Source organism: Hylaeus volcanicus, chromosome 4, assembly GCF_026283585.1.
Source record: "Hylaeus volcanicus isolate JK05 chromosome 4, UHH_iyHylVolc1.0_haploid, whole genome shotgun sequence".
NCBI classification, from domain to species: domain Eukaryota; kingdom Metazoa; phylum Arthropoda; class Insecta; order Hymenoptera; family Colletidae; genus Hylaeus; species Hylaeus volcanicus.
Window position 1 is genome coordinate 20,115,826 of NC_071979.1, and position 4,874 is coordinate 20,120,699.

Sequence of the window (4,874 nt, forward strand, 5' to 3'; positions counted from 1 at the left end):
AAAGCGACCTTAAGAATGATTTTGACGGGTTTTATTGTTATCAAAAATGTCAACAAAAATGTTTCTCGGAAGAATGATGTTATTCTGTAGAGGATAAGTTATGCATGAAGATTACTATTTTATTATGATTGCGTGCTTTTTGATTGGCTCTACCAGAGATTAGGAGATTCCTGTATTAGCTGGTTTACTATCAGTTGCGAAGGAAGGAATCTCTGCTACTTTGGTTACCAAGCAGAGTTACCATCAGCAGGGTCGGGTGCATTCCTACTTACCTACTGTCTTCCTGTTTTACCGATTCATAATTTGGGCTTTCGGTTAATATTTACTAATATTTCGGTTACAATTATACTCTGCATAAAAAGGAGCTTAGAGCTTTGAAGCTATTCGAGTGATACTTTTGAAGGTAGGAATCTGTACTACTTTTCTTACCCACCAAGGATGTCTTCAGCTGCACTGTGGGAAACGTAGGCTCATCAGTAGTTAAGGTAGATACCTGTTGTAGGCAAAACAGTACAAACCTCCTTCTATATCAACTACAAGTAAAACAGGTACATCAAACAATTTCTTCGTACCTAATGTAAGCAAAACAGACTAAAGCAAAGATGACACCTGCAACGCCTGGCACACAGCACATTCCAGTTCTAAATTGCACAGACAAAAGCGTCCCACTTACGACCAGGCAATAGCAATACTTTTACGCATCCAAGGTAATAGAACGCAAAGTTGCAACAACGCATCGTTACAACATCCAACAAATGTAGCAGCGTTCGGATGACATTTTAGCCGCGTTCGAGCGCGGATCCTTATATATAGATCCTTAGTAGCGTCAATACTCCCACAGTTGATCGCGTCGTACGCTTCTCACGGGCGATCCGCTAGGAAAAGCACGCGATCGGCTGAAAAATTAGAAATCATACGCATTCCTTTTGGAACCGTGACACGCCGCGACATATGCCAATAAGTATACGGCGTTCCCCCGTCGGCCAATCTATGGAATGCAATCTAAGCAGCCGTTGGCGGGCACGGGAATCATCGAACTTTCCAGACTGTCGATCAAACGCATGACAGAGCCGCAACGAACGCTTTGCCCAACGTCGAAACGCGCGCGACATTCGCGATAACGCGCCGCGGTATTGTCGTGCCGCGCCCCCCCTCGTCCCCCTATCAGGAAGTCGATCGACCAGTCCTGATAAGGGGACAAGGACTACAAGCCTCGACTCGACGGACAGAATTGTAATATTATCTGGCTGATTGCTAAATTAACGCTTCGCCAGACCGATAGCGTTGTCGCGAGCGATAGCCGCGGAGAAATGGCGACGTATGCTCGCCACGGGATCAAGTTGAATTCTTGGAATGAATCCTTTGCTGAAGAACGACTTCTGAGGACTTCGTATATGCTATTACGCGGAGCTTTGCAATTTTTTATCGTGGGATGGCAGGTTAGTGTTGTGGGTGTCGCGTTCTAGGCACGAATAATTACGAGTTGCAGTTTCACAGTGGAACTGTCGAGGAGGCAAATTAATTTATCCGCGTGACTGGACTTGAACCTTGTTTAACGATTGTTATTAATGAATGACCTTGACTCCCAAGTAAAAATTTGCTTGGACGAATTTTATATAAAATATCACAATGTATAACGATATTTCTTTTAAATTAATTCCTGTGTAAATTTATTTTATAATACCAACCGTTCCAGGCTCACCAAATATTTCCGAAATGGCGTTCAATTAGCCACTTCGTTCTGCCGAAAAGATATCTTCAATTCCGAAGTGTTAATTACAAGTCTCCCAACGAGTCGTCGAACCAATCCTCCGTTTTGACGACGCCGACGAGCGAATGCAACGCTCGAGCCTGAAACCGGCGCGGAGAATAACGTGGAAGGGAAACTTAATTACGGCCACGTCCTTTCTTAATTAAGAGAAAATGTTTGGCGTATCTTGGCGAAATTACCGTGTACGAGTCAAGCTTCCGTTTGCGCTACCTGCTCGCCAGCTCACAAAGTCCTCCGCCCTCCCCTCTAACGCTCCCCGATGAACCGATCGTTCTCTCCTACGTTCTCTCCCGGAACCGTCCGTCCAACCACCGACCCGTGTTCGTTCTCACCGTTAAACCGTGCGATCGTTCCGCGCCGTTCGGCGAGGACCGCGCTAAAACGTCGTCCGTGGCGGGAATAGCATGGTTCGGCTAGCATACAGCCCCAGGCCGGTAAACACGGTGGCACGGCGGTGGCATTATCGGTCGTGGCGCGGTCGCGCGTTGCGGTGCTACACGCGAGTTGACATTGTTTGAAGAACTTGAAGCGAGCAAAGTCGTCGCGGAGAGTCCAAGTGGCGAGAAAGGCTCGCGAGGTGGGGAACGCGTTGCCCGCGGTGGCCGCGGGCGGCGGCCAGGCGAGGGAAGCGCGACGGAGATGGCGTTCGCGAGGTACGAACGTGCTGGAGAACGAGCGAGGGAGAACCGCGAGGCAGCGGAGGGGCAGGGGGTGGTAGGGGGCAGTGTGGCGGGTTCGACGGCCGGCTGGTGGCCCAGTGACCGGGACCGGTTCCCTCCGCGGTTCCTCCTTCCGCCTTCCTTGCAAACGCACAACTGCATCATCTCGACTCCGTCGTCACCCCTTGCGCCCCTGGCCCTCCTATGCAGCGATCCTTGCACCTCTTCCTCCGCGTGTTCCCTTCGCGCTCGTTCCACGGCGCGCTGTCTCTATCGTCTTTGCCATCGTCGTCTTCCTTCTTTCCACTTCGTCCTCTTCGTTCGCTCGGTTCGTTCGTTCTTTATCAGCGGTGCGTTCTGGTTGTTGTTGTTACCCGACGTCAACGTCCTCTCCTTCTCTGTCGATCACGCGAAAGCGTCGCCACACGCGCGAAACAACCCTCCCTTCCTCGATCCCTCCCGCTCGTCACCATTTTTGTGTTTTCAGGCTCTCGCTTCAGCACGTTGGGTTCGTCCGTCCTCGTTCCACCTCGCTACCATCGCTACCATTGTCGAGCCGCGTCCCCGTCCATCTATCCCTCGTTCTCACCCTTTTCTAGCCACGCAGACTGCGCCGCGGCCGCTACTCTCGTCGGAGAGGTCACGCCAGCCGCGTGCGTTCCCTCTTTCATTCTTCCGCGGGCTTCGTCCTTCTCCTTGCTCCGCCTCTGCTCGAGGCTCGTTCAGTGATCGAGCGGCAACAGCCGCGGATGGACGCAACTATTTATCCCACGCGCTTCTGGCCCCGCCGGGATGCGGGATGGAGAGGCTGGGTCGAATCGAGGGCGAGGAGCCACACATTGGAGGTCGGAAAGTCAGCTTCGATTGGAACTGCGAGTATCGGGTCCAGGGATTCGAGGCCAGGGGGTGGATAGTTAGAGGTTATTTATTGGTTTCTTGATGGACGAGTACTCTCAACTCTGTGTCTTTCGATTTGGGGGGTGGGTTCTAGTGGGTCTGCTCCAGTCTATATGTGGATGTTTGATTTAGTCTCTTCAAGAATATATTTACTATCAGGGATTCGGAAGCGGGAGCGCATTGCGTTCTCTCTCTTTTTTGTTTGTTAAGCTAAAGACAGATTAAGGATAGAATAAGGATAGTATAAGGATAGATTAAGCAATATCTTGTAACGAGGTTGTAAGTGGAGGCCATGCAACCCTTACGGGAGTATGAGAATAAATATACGTATACATACTGTCGGGGGTTGATCTTTCTCTACCTGATGAAATTAGACTTAAAATTACGATTCCGCGTCGTAAGTTCTCCTTATGCAATTCTGCAACGAGATGACTCCAAGTGCAAAGACTTCTCTTTCGTATCACCCTTTCATATCAGTATAATTCTGCAAGTGGCCACTTCTCCCCCAAGTAAATCGTTAGGTAATGCCCACGCAATGGTATCGGATTGACTCGGATCCATAATACACGTCGAATCGATTGCGTCGCCAAGATGAATAGGCGATAATTTAGATAGCGGATTACGCTGTAAGTCGACTCGCAATCGCATCAGGGTCGACGCTGGGACGTGGAAGCGAGGAAGACCGTCGATGGGGTTGCGTAACGCCGATCTGAATTGTTGTCTCGGGGTCAGCGTGCTTCTGGAAGAAAATCACTTTCCTTCCCAAGAGCCGAGCGTCTTCCTGCCTCTCTGCGCGCGAGGCCTCTTCCTGGTTTCTCAGCTCGTTAATGGCGAACCCGACAAATTATCGGCTCCGCTGCCTCGCGACGGAAAAAGGAGGAAGGAACGAAAGAGGAACGACAGCACGAAATCTCCGATGCGCCAGCAACGCAGCCCTCCTCTCTTACTTTCACTTCCTTTCCCCCCTCGAGCTCTCTTTCTCTGCCTCCCACTGTTTTTCTGCCTCTTTCTCACCCGCGGACGGTTTCTCTCCTTCCGACCCATGGTTGTACTTCTCCCTCGGACATAGAACTACTTTTCCTTTCAAGCCCTTCGCCGGGGATGCCTGACCACGTCTATAACGACGATTCTGTTGACGAGCTGGAGAACTCTCGGGCTTTCGGGGGAGGGAAGTCGTGGTAGGAGGAGTAGGAGGACTCGAGACGGGGATTAGCGGTGTTTTATCAGGATTTTTGCGACGAGTTGGAAAGCTCTCACTCTCGTATTTTGTAGAATTATAATTTTAATCCTTTACGGATGCAATGGATTTGGTCGAACATGTGTTGATTCCAAATCGGAAGATGTAGGGTTGAGAGGACTGGTGATAGAAGAGGTATAAGAGGGCTAGAAATAATGAAGAAAATAGAAAAGGGTCTCCTGAATGGGTCTACAGAGGTCTTGAGCTTGGATATAGTAGATGTATAGGCAAACCATACGCTATATTATTATATCAAATGTAAGCGTTTCACACTAGTGGACTTCATTCAGCTAATTGGGAGTTATTAAGC